The following is a 12,822-nucleotide window of genomic DNA, read 5'->3' as shown; positions in this document are numbered from 1 at the left end:
AAAATCATGAAAAATGGGTTGAAGCCATGAAAACGGAATTGAATGCATTAGAAAAGGCCAACACTTGGTCCATTCAAGACCTTCCTCTTGGAAAGAAACCTATAGGCTGTAGATGGATCTACAAAATCAAAACCAAAAGCGATGGGACCCTAGAAAGATATAAGGCACGACTCGTAGCCAAAGGTTATGCTCAAGAGTATGGAATTGACTACGAAGAAACCCTTGCCCCTATGGCCCGTATGACCATTGTTTGAACTTTAATTGCTTTGGCTTCTATCAAAAAATGACCTATATTTCAAATGGATGTCAAAAATGTTTTCTTAAATGGGAGTCTTGTTGAAAAAGTCTACATGGACGCTCCGCCTGGTATTTTTATCCCCAAAGGCAAAACTCTTCGTCTTGAGAAGGCTCTTTATAGTCTCAAACAGGCACCAAAAGCCTGGTATGACAGATTTAGTCATGTTTTGACTGATATTGGATTTCATTCTTGCTTGACTGACATTGCCTTGTTTATTAAGAAATCTGATGCAGGTATCATCATTTTTCATTCTTTATGTGGATGATATGATCATTACCGAAGACGACAAACAGGGAGTTGTCAATATCAAAACTCTTCTTAAAACTAATTTTGAAATGTTTGACTTAGGATTATTGAGATATTTTTTAAGAATTGAAGTTTCTTATTCCCCTCGTGGGTATTTGATGTCTCAATCTAAATTCGCATTTGATATTGTTTTCAGGCCTGGCATTACAGACGATAAGAAGGTGGACCCTCCAGAAGTGGTCAATGTTAAAATGAAAATTGATGATGGAGAGTGTCTTGATGATCCTACTCCGTTAAGACAACTTGTAGGAGCACTTTCCTATCTCTCTATCACTTGACCAGACATTGCACATGTTGTACACACAGCTAGCCAGTTTCAGTATGCTCTCACTTCTGTTCACATGGGGGCGGTTTTACATATTATTAGATATTTAAAGAGTTCTCTTTCACGAGGACTCTTCTTGTCTGCTTCATTAACATTAGATTTAATTGCTTATATTGATGCTGACTGATAAGGTGATCCTAATAATAGGCACTCAATCACTGGTTTCTGTGTGTTTTTAGGTGAATCTCTAATATCTTGGAAGGGCAAGAAGCAGTAGAAGGTTTTTTTATCCTCCACTGAAGTTGAATATAGAGTCATGGCAACTACCATAATGAAAGTTGTATAGCTCAGGCGACTGCTTGCTGATATGAGAGTTGCAGCAACACAAGCTCCACGAATGTCAAGAGTGCAATCTACATTGCAAGCAACCGGACATTCTATGAACGCACCAAACATATTAAGATGGATTGTCACTATGTCAGAGAGGAGTACTTGCATGGAACCATTGATCTGTCATATGTTACGTCAGAATACCAGTTAGCAGACTTATTCACCAAACCTCTTGCAGCTCCTCGTTTTCACTTCCGCTTAGACAAACTTTCGCTCATTGTACCATAAGTTTGAGGGGGAGTGTTAAAATGTAAAATACATATATATATAATAATATTATTATTATATATTTTTGTTTTCTTTTATTTTTTCTTTTTGTTTTATTATCTAGTTCGATTAGAATTAGATAATAGAATTTGTAACTTCTAGTCGTTGGAACTAGTCCAATGGCTAGAATTCTAGCCGTTGGACAAGTCCAATGACTAGAAGGGAGAGCTCCTTATGAGCTCTCCCTCTTGCTCTTGTATAAAGAGGGGTGCAGCCCCTTATGTAAACTCACTCTCAAAAATGCTTTTTAAGCATTTCATTTTATGAATAAATTCCTTTATTATTGTCTTTTTCCATATTTACCCTTTTGTGGGTTTTGTGTAGAGTGTCTTTTAGACACTTCACTTGCGTGATTCTAGTGCTTTCTAGGAAGAGCACCATTTCATTACAGATCTAAGTGAGATTTAACAAGATCTGAATCGATCCGTGTGGCTCATCAGTTCAGATCTTGTTCACGCTGCTGCGAGTAATCACAATCTAGCTCATGTTTTGCTAGAAATAATATGCGTGAATCTATGACGTCAAGTGGTTTATGTGCATCCATCGCAAATCACGGTTCAGCGTGATTTTTTTAGTGGAGAAATCTCGATTCGGTCAGATTGAGTGCATGCTCAATACATGATTTGATTCACGCAGGTCTACATTTTTAATACTTTACAAAAAAATCTGCTAGTAAACCGCATGAACCAGATCGTGAAATAATGATCATCCAAGTTTGGAGAGTCTTAACATTGATGCATTGTTGAGTAGCGTGTCTCTAATATTTTATTTTGGTAATTAGTTATGCGTCAATCAATCATAGTTAGTCCTAATTAGAATTCTTTTGTGCATGATTAATCAATTGCTAGTCTCACGTTTTGATTCAATTAGTTTGTTTTTATTCCAAGTGGTTAGCGTAAAATTTCTTAGTAGTTCATAAACGGTTTTATCGGGTTTGGTCTACTTCATTGTTAATTAAATTTAATTAGATACTTCAGTAAAGTTTATGTTTAACGTTTTCTTGAATAGTAGTTGTTTCAAATTGATTAGTTATTTTCATAGTGTTAATTAATTAGTTAGTTTATTAAGTAGTTTCAATTGGTTATTAGTTGTTAGGTAGAATAGTTGTTTGTTAGTTAGTTAGTTTTGCTATTTTGTCTTTTAGTGTCTAGTTGTTCCATGTTAGTTATTATAGGTTGTTAGATTTGTAGTTAGATTCATGTTTTTGTGATTTTTGATCAAACTAACCTTTAATTTTTTTCTAGTTTTTCGTTGTTTTGTTCTTGTTTTGTGTTTTGTTTTTGCAGGGAAGCGTTTGATTGTGCGATGAGCCCTCAAAAGTATCCCAGAAGAGCTCTCTGAAGTCCCAAAAAGGTCTCTTCAAGCCCCTCAGGGAGCCCTTAAGGATCAGTAAAAGAGAAGTAGAAAGATCACAACAACTATCAAAAAGGACTAGAGCTCAGAGCACTGTAGACTTTTCCTTTTTTTTTAATTTAGGCTTTTATTTTATTTCAATTAATTTGGGTTTGTAATAAGGCACTTATTATTATTTTTATTTGTAAGACCTCCGCAGAGAGCCACACTATCATTTATTTAATTAATTATTTTTATTTTCAAGACAATAAAGAGTAGTTTAGCTTTTCTGTGAAATACAAAATATTTTTCCCGTTCCTTGAGATCGACCCGGACTCCACCACTCGTGCGAGCCGGTTTTTATTATTTGGTGTCCGGCTTGCGTAAACCGTTTTCATCAAAAATATTATTTTAAAAATCTATTTCATAAAACTTACATCAAAAATACAATGTACCCCGTGTTTGCAAGCTTAACTAACAAGGAAGAAAACATCAACGAATACTTGAAGCAGCATAGGTTCCCTTCCATAGAGCATTAAAAGTTAAATTCTAAGAATAATAACAAGAGAAGCCAATGAAAACCTGAATCTTCTAAATTACAGATGGCATGAAAACATAGATGCCTAATTTAGTGAGACATTCAGGTGTTGAGATTGCATATGAAACAAATCCACTCATTTGGTTGGTGAGCAAAAGATAATGAGTGTTGAAATCTAAAAGATTATGCTCAACTGCAATAGGTAGGTTTGAACATTTTATATATTATCTACACATGAATGATTTTGTGACAGAGGAATCATGATGAATTTTACATGTCCAATTCATTTGTCAAATATTGCTTGAAAAAAAAGCAAGAAAGGCATTCAGAGCCTGTTCTTATTTACTAAATTCCATTTTCTTCTATTTACTTGTCAATCTGTTGTTTACAAGTCAATATTATAAAAGTGATATGCCTCCCATTCTGCACTCATTTGAATATGGAATAAGTAGCATGATGTAACACAAACACAATCTGGTCAAACTTATAAATCAAAATAGAGAAACAGTTCCGGAATTAGTTAGTCACTCAATTCATTACCTCCTAAGGAAAAAAATACAAATTCTGAACTGCCATGTTCGGCAGGTAAATCATAAGAATATCAAATATTCAACATAATGTCAAGTAGAGCATAAAATGTCCAAAAGGAATTGAGCTATAACCATAGCCTAACCTGGTCTGGACGTCCTCTACTCCTCGTGTTCTTTTCATGACACAGGATATACCTGCATTCACACCTGTCATGACTGCAAAATTGCGAGCTTGCACCAAGGGGCCCCCTGAAAGAGCCTGCAATAGAACAATGAACATGAAGCTGTGACTGCCAGCCCAAAGATCAGTTATTACAAGGAGGAATTCACAGAGAGTGAAATAGAAAAGGTTTTGAATCTTCATTTCAAAAAGAAATTAACTAGAGAAACCTGTTTGGTGTTCATAGTGCAAAAAGTATTCAAGATTAACAGAGAGGTAACAGTCGTCATTGGTTTTAACAACAGTTGTTGCATTCTCACACATAATATCATCAAAAGGCTCCAAGAGTATATACAGCAATATACTGTCAGAAGAAGGTGCATAATATGTCGGAAAAATAAAACCCATCCAGGCATTGGTAAAATGATTGCCCATTTCCAATGCTACAGAAAAAGGGACCAAATCAAGCTCCAAAAATGCAATTCAATTTTAATAGAACAATTATATTCTGCCATCACTTTATTCAAACAGTTCTGATGAACGCTTATTTCAAATGCAACATGAACATGCCTCATTTTCCCAGTGTACAAGCATCTCTAGCCCACGTTTATATATAATGATGAAGAGACAGAACATACAAGCAAAAACCGTCAACTTTAAAACAGACCAAACAGTGAAGAAAATAATCTTTAGAGAAAGTATGATAGAATCAATTAAAAAATATGCCTCACAAAATGAACACGCACAAAGAAGGTAGACGTATATGGTTGGTAATCAGAATCTTTTAACACATATTTCAATATTTAACAACTCTTGGATATGGGAAATGTTAAATCAAACCTGTGGTTTGATTATGTATTTGCCTCATGAAGAACACCTGCATGCATCATGCATCCAACGGTCCAACCAGGATCGAACACAAGTTACCTACTTGTTCATCTATACTAAATTGAGTTGAGGTTTTGGCGATATACCTACTTGGTATATTTAAATTTTACCTTCGTTGAGAAAATAGAGGTGAATGGTGAGGAACTTGGTGGCAACTGCAAACAACTCATCAGTGTTAGCAGTGCTCCCAGTTGGCTGATGATGTCCAGCAGTGCTTAGACGAGTCATAACTTGCTTGGGTGAGCCTCTAGTCACAAGCATTTAGGATCCATATGGAAATGCCAGAATCTGGGGACTGGAAAAAGGGTTTGATGACAGAATGAGTACCCCTCCACACACAATCAAGATAGGCGCACAATCCCTCCTGGTGGACCCCCTTGATTCGTGCAAGCTTTGCAGCCCCATGTATCACTCCAACTTGCCCAAGACAAATGGAGGTTAGAAAAGGCTAGCCAACCACTTATTATTGACAGTGTTATTAATTTGTTGGATTTGTTTTTTATTAGAGGTGCATAATGCATCTTCCATTGGTTAAAGGCTGCATGTGAATCAGTTGTTCTACACACCAAGTGCTTGCGGTAATGCTTAAGAAAACCTCTACGAGCATTTGTGCTGATCCAATAGCCTTTTCCGCTGCAATTTGGCAAACAATAACTGGATATCATAGCCTCTCAAGAGTTTAAAGTTGGTTGGTTCATTGTATGTTAATTTGTTGATAGTTCTGCTACCAAACTAGTTGGATCTAAACTGGATCATGTTAAGATGTATATAGGTATATACATACATATATGTAGTATATATATATATATATATATACTCATTCTTGTATGTATGTATTTCTTTATTTTTCTGTTTTAGAATGTATTTTAAGCCATATATATTTTTTATTTTTGTTTTATTTTATTTTATTTTTGTATTTTAGTTCAATGCCCTTAAAGGGCATTTGAGACTTTTGCACGGTTTGCTAACCGTTAGAACTACCTAATGACTAGTCATAACAGTTAGCTCTAATGGCTAGAAGCCCTTTCCCTTTGTTGTATATATTTGGGACTCAAGCCCCACTATTGCTATGCATTTTTTTTGTGCATTTTAAGATTTAATAAAATTATATAGTGTGTGTGTGCTGTCATTTCCTTTGTGAGTGCCCCTTTGTGGGTTGTGATTGTGTTATTGCCCTTAGTAGGCATTGTATTTTTCGAATCCTTAAGGATTCATTACATGGTATCAAAGCCATTAGTTCTTGATCCTCCTTGCTCGCAATCGTGTTCGGTATTGGTGGCCTCTTCATCTTCAAGTGCTCAAGTGTTCGTGGTACCACATTTGCTCATGCATCCTTCGTCCTTCATTCTCTCTTCTATTCTTTTTTCTCCACTCTCCATGTCCAAGAAGGAGGTTGTCACCATCATTCCTATTAAGTTCGATGAGAACAACTACTCCATGTAGGCTATGACAATGAAGCGGTTATGGCACTTGGTTGATGGATCCACGCAGAACCTCAACTTGTTCTCACTAAAGAGGTGAAAGAAATTGAAGAAACTTTAAAGGATGGTGAAAAAGAGAAGGCCATGTTTGATTATCAAACACCATTGAGGGAATGGAAAGTGGGACATGCTAAGGTACTTTCATGGTTTATGAATAGCATAGATGAAGATCCATGTGCCAATCTTGAGATTTGAAAGGGCCGATGAAGCATGGACCTTTCTAAAGCAAATGTACACTCAAAAGGATGTCACTATTTATGGGAGCTTAGAGACAAGATACATTCATGCAAGCAGGGCGATCAAATCATTAGGGAGTATTATGGTAAATTAAAAAGACTGTAGGATGAGATGGCAAGACATGATCCTATATGGGACATGCCTAACGATTTGAAACAATGGAAGAAGCATGTTCAAGAAGAACAGTTATTTCAATTCATGAAAGGATTGAGACCTGAATATGAGCAAGTTTGTATTGCCATCATACATGGTCATAAAGCTCTCTCACTCCAAGAAGTGTTGGCGAAAGTGTGTATGAAGGAAACAAAGCTCAAATCCTCTATGAAGCTAAAAGAATCTAAGAAAACCGCATTGGTCGTATTTAGGCCCGATTCCATTATCAAATCTTATAAGCCTCCACACTTTGGCAAGTATCAACAAGATGGTGATGAGAAGAAAAATATCATTTACCACTTTTGTAAAGAACCAAAGCACATTAAACCATATTACCTCAAATTAAAGAAAGTGGATGAAAAGAGTGACTTTGGTTCCTTCCCAAGGACAAAAGAATGGACTCGATAACGGCTCCAAAAGCATCATATCTCTCTCTTTGTCACAATTGATGGAGGCACTTCAACCACTTCTCAAACTTCATCCACCACCACCTTATATGATTTTGAAAAAAAAATGAAATGAGTGCACTTAAATTGCATTTATAGTGTATATTAAGATATGCCTCGTATTGGAGTGTGTCGTAAAATATAGAGGTGTATTGTATCATATCGAAAACCCTCATAGATACGATACATATCATAGTGTATTGGCCAAACTACCAGCTAGTGATAGGTAGTTCCTTTCCAATATTCGTGGTATCTAAGGTCACAACTTGTGATAAAAAGGCTCCTATACTACCATTAATTCTTCACGATGCACAATATGCAAACAGATCTAGGTTCCAAATCCTTTCTTTAAGGTAAAGCTCTTTCTTTTTCCATTGCTTAAAATTTAAAAAAATGCCGATATTTTAAGTTCACAATGGTTTCTAGGGAAAGATAAAACTTAAAGACATTTGTAGATAATCTCTGGAAAAGAAAGCTTGTAGGAAAACACATCCACTTCACAAAAAAATGCTCACACATAAAAGAAATCCCCATCTCATCCCTTGGCCGCAGATTTTACATAGTCTGCATGCCACTTGCATAAGATTTTTCCAATGAATTAGCCTGAATATATCCCATTGGTAAAACAGGTGAGCATGGCCACACGTATTCCACCAAAAAAATAGGAGGAATGGCTACCATTAACAGCAGGTAATCGCTTCTACAAATGCTACCAAAAACCTGTAGCACTAAACACCCACCAAACCAAACTAATACAGCACAAACACTGAGCGGAAGAAAGAAAGGAAGGAAAAATACTCTTAGGGTGTGTTGGTGTGTTTGGATAGGGTGGAAAGTGCAGGAATGGGAATTCCTAGTTCTTGCCACATCAATTTCCCATGTTTGGGATTAAGTGAGGAGTGTATTGAGAATTCTCAACTTTTGAATTACCACCTCCCTAGGTGGTATTTTCAATTCTGAGAATTTTAGGGCTCTCCGTTTCCTCTCTGATCCGGCTCCCATTCCTCCCTATGTCGCCTCCATTGAGCTTCTCAAACTAAAACACAGCGATGTCACCGGAGACACCGCCACAACTCAGATGATGATGAGCCCTCCCTCCCTCTCTGCGCATGCACAAACACCCAATCTTAGGGTTCTTCTCCAGCAGAAATCTCTCACCTGTTCCCAATTGCTTCGCCTCAAGGTTTTTTTCTGTTTCATATTCTTCTTCTCCAACAGATATTAGGTATGTCTCACCTGCTCTCAATTGCTTCATCTCAGTTTTTTTTACTTTTCTTCTTCTCCTATCCTGACGACAGAGACTATCTATCTCTCAATCCTCTCTGCAGCAACCCTAATGCTAGCCCTGCTTTACTATTAGAGACAGGAAATTCTCAATAGCATTTTTCAATTAATCCAAATAAGAGGCTGAGAATTCTCAATATACTTCCAAGGGAACCCAAACAAAAACAAAGGAATTCTCTTTATTAAGAATTCTCTATATCACGAATTCTCAATCCCATGAGAAGTCTCAAGAACTTATCCAAACGCACCCTTAACAACAAAAAGAAGATTCTGTAATTCATGTGGAGAGAAGATAAATTGCAGAAAGAGAGGAGAGTCTGTATAGTACCTGAGCTTGTTGAAGGGATGCCATGGCTTGGGGGTTGAAAACAACACCTTGGGGTGGGGTTGGGAGCGACGAGGAGACGTCGGCGGTGAGGGTACCCATTATGGCGCCGATGGCGCCACCCTGGACGGCGCTCGTGACGGTAACGATGGCGGCTTCGACGGGGAGGGATTGCTTGCTCAGCCAGCTCCTGAACCCATTCTCCAGATCCTTGCATCTTATCTGCAGCTGCGTTATGGGGCCCGGAACAGGAAAACCCAGAGCCCCCTTCTTGTTCTCGTTAGCCGCTGCCTCAATCATACCCTGCGTCCCAACCCCCATTGAATTTGAACCTCTCTATTTGACAACCCTAGCCGAACAACGACGCAGCTTCCGTTATTCTCTCTCTCTCTCTCAGAGAGGAGTGCTGGAACAGCAGCTGTTTAACTCGGAAGGAAAAGTTTGCGACATCAGCAACTCTGCCCTCAATTTTGTACATTCTTCCTACGCGTCCCACCTGTCCCCTACCGGTCCTTCAAAACGGGACAGTTGTCTACCGAAAAATGCATCCAGTCTAAAAACTGTGGTGCCTGTATTAACTTGATCGTGACGTGCGAGCGGTCATAACATGACACCTAATACAAAGTCTTTTGGTTAAACAGTGTTTGTTAAAGAGTGCTAGCATATCAGTGTCTTTCAAGATTTAGTTAAAGATCTCTCACCTTTGTACACCGGTTGGATATACGATAGTACGTGTGAGTTAAGGCTAATTCTTTCAAGAATAATATTAGATGATTTTAACCAAATATGGTAATTCGAAGCTAGGCAAGTGAATGCTTATGCGCTGACAAATGAATCTGGGTGATGCTCTTCATTATGATGTTCAATTATCAATTGGTCTTCGGACTAGGAGTCGTAAGGTTTTGTTCCTTCAATGTTAAGGTTTTGTTGTGACATGCGCATGGAGTCGCAATACGCTCTATGACATGCAAGGCTAAGACAAGTTTATGTTTTTTTAGAAGTGATAGTTGTTATGGGACGACTATACATTAAGTGGTATAGATTAGATGGAATACTCATTTGAAAATATGTTTTATCAGCTTCTGTTAGGCAGTTGCGCACGAGGTGGTGCACAGGGCCAATGAAAATGATTCAGCACATAGAAAAGTATTGGTGGGTCTTTGGTTATTAGGCTGGTCAGATTGAGCATTTTGGCATATTACAGGTTTGTGAAGCATTCTATGCCAGTAACAAATTAGTTGCAAGTGAGCGACCTGAAGGCTTGCGACGGTAAGGAATGACTGTCGTGTTGCATTGACATATGAAAGAAATAGGCCCGAGACAAATTGGCATCATAGCAAAAAGATTCACGAAGACTTTGTTGTTCATGGCGTGTGACACTAAATAGGATAATGATAATTTATCTTGATTATACAAATTTGCACAGCTGAAATATTGTTGACAGATCACAAAAGCAAGATGTTAGTAGGATGATATGGGACATCTTATCCATAGAAAGCAAAAGTGCAAGGTTGCTATTCAGTTGGCTAAGAGAACGTAAATAAGTCAAAGATTCCTAACAGTTGTGTGTTAGGCTTATTGGGCCAATAACCCACCACAGGCAGTTTGGTTAACAGAGATATATAACAGTAGTGGATTTCCCTGTTTCGACGACTTCAGAACAGGCAGATTAAGAAGGTATTGTTTGATGCGCTTAAATGATTGTTGACATTCTAGTCTCCATTCGAATTTCACTCATTTTCTCAATAAATGATTGAAAGATTCACACCTCATTGCCAAGTTGGAGATAAATTGATGAATGGACTGAATGCGTCATTGGAGGGTAACGTAATCCTTTAAGATTTGTCAGAGGTGGCATATCGATAATGGTTTTTTCTTTGGCAGGATCCACTTTTATTCCCTTTTGTTGACCATAAAACCGAGCAGCTTACCTGACTCTACTCCAAAAACACATTTTGAGGATTGAACTTCAAGTTGTAGAGAATGAGCCTCTCAAATACCTGACCAAGAGTGTCGATATGATCTTCTTTTTCTTTGGATTTAATCAAGATGTTATCAACATAAGCATCCATGATTTTGTGTATCTGGTCATGAAAGATGGTTGTCATCGCCCTTTGATAAGTTGCCTCAGCATTTTTTAGCCTAAACGGCATCACTGTGTAACAAAAGGTTCCCTAGAGCATAGTAAAAGAAGTCTTCGACTAATCGCGAGCAGCTAGCTTGATCTGATTATATCCGGAATATCCATCCATAAAAGAAAACATGACATGACCTGTCATGTTATCGATCAAAAGATCAATATTAAGGAGTGGATAATCGTTCTTTGGAGTAGCCTTATTAAGATCTCTGAAATTGATGCATATTTGAATCTTACCATTTTTCTTGGGGACTGCAACAACATTTGCCAACCAGTCAGGATAATCAATGACTCGAATGAATCCTGCATTTAGCAAATCCTCAAGTCCTTCTTTAACTTGCGGCTCAACCCGGGGATCCATTTTCCTTAATTTTTACTTGACCGACTTGAAGTTTGGCTTCAAAATAAGACGATGTTCAACCAATTTGAGGTCCAAACCTGACATATCTTCATAAGTACAGGCGAAAATCTATTGATGTTCTTTAAAGAAATGATGAGCATCTTCTTCTCATCAATGTTCAAACTAGTGTTGATTTCGAGGACTTTCAGACTGTCTTCTGAACCAATATTTATATCTTTTGTTGGATCCTGAACTAAAGATGATGGTTCATCTTGTTTCTGACTTTGAGCGAATTCTGGCAGTTATTGATTGGTTGAGTCAAACTTTGCAAGCTCTCCTGACTCCTTTGTTGTTTTGTTGATCTTTGTTCTTGCCTTTACCTAGTGGATTCTTGTCGATTTTGAAATAATGGAAGAGGAAGTACTTCGAGAAAGATTAGGGTTGATGACGAGCTTCCTTATCGATTTGGGATGCATTATTAAAGACCTTGAAAATAAAAGAGAGACTTTAAGAAAGAATACAAATCACAGAAGCTATCTTGTAAGAGAAATGAAGAACAAACACATAGGCAAATAGAGATAAAAGAGATGGACACCACAAATATAAAGAAAATTGATACTTTTATTGATAAATAATTGTTGACAAATGATCGGGAACTGAAATGTCAAAGAGCATAAAAGGAACTGGGACTACATTGTCCCTACAAAATGACAAAAGAAGAGGAAGAAAACAAGAAAGATATTGGCATTATAGCTTTTAATTCGTCCCCTTGACAAAAATGGTCCCTTTATTAGATCTCCTGCCCGTGAAACCCAATCATGCATTCACTGAATGACGAACAGGGCTGATAGGTTCCAATCTTTCATCTTCATTCTTCCTCTGACCCTTAAAAGGCTGATAGTCGTGCTTCAATAACAGATCAAATCCTTTCTTGATTTTGGAAAATTAAGAGAATAAATGGTGGTATTTGAAGGTGTTATAGTCAATGCGCCCTCCAAGCTTGAAAAAGTATAGTCTTTGCCATCAGATCATTGTTGTAGTATTCTCTGTTGACTCTTCCAATTTCAGCATCTCTAGACTTTCACTTAGATTGATTTTATCACTTTCCTTAATACTAGGGATGTCAGTTGTGAAAGTTGGGCGGGGAATCATTGGTTGCGGCAATCTTTTTCTTAGGATCTTCGCCTAAGACGGTAGTGATCATACCTCCTTTTGACCACTTAATGCATTGGTAAAGAGTAGATGGTATTGTATTGGTGTTATGAATCCATGTTTGTTCCAGTAGAAGATTGTACATCGACGGCACATTGACGACATGGAAGAGGACCGTATGGACAAAATAGTTGATGAAAATCTCTAGAAAAATCGTTCATTTTGTTGTCTACCCATGATTGTCAAAACCATGAATAGTGATCGGATCTGGCATGTATTCTTCTTCTTTTATG

General features: G+C 37.5%; 1 pseudogene across 1 annotated transcript in view; it reads right to left on the bottom strand.

The window, feature by feature from the left end:
* Positions 1-9,322, bottom strand: part of LOC149840270 (chloroplastic import inner membrane translocase subunit HP30-2-like) — a 51,417-nt pseudogene extending 42,095 nt beyond the window's left edge. The window contains exons 1-2 of the transcript XR_016431542.1: positions 8,904-9,322; positions 4,070-4,185 (exon numbers count right to left, since the gene is read on the bottom strand). The product of XR_016431542.1 is annotated as a chloroplastic import inner membrane translocase subunit HP30-2-like (transcript). The remainder of the gene's footprint in view (positions 1-4,069; positions 4,186-8,903) is intronic.
* Positions 9,323-12,822: the final 3,500 nt, after the last annotated feature.

Source organism: Nuphar pumila, chromosome 4, assembly GCF_984573655.1.
Source record: "Nuphar pumila chromosome 4, dmNupPumi1.hap1.1, whole genome shotgun sequence".
Lineage (NCBI taxonomy): Eukaryota > Viridiplantae > Streptophyta > Magnoliopsida > Nymphaeales > Nymphaeaceae > Nuphar > Nuphar pumila.
The sequence above is the reverse complement of the archived record's forward strand: the minus strand, read 5'-3'. Positions and strand labels throughout refer to the sequence as shown.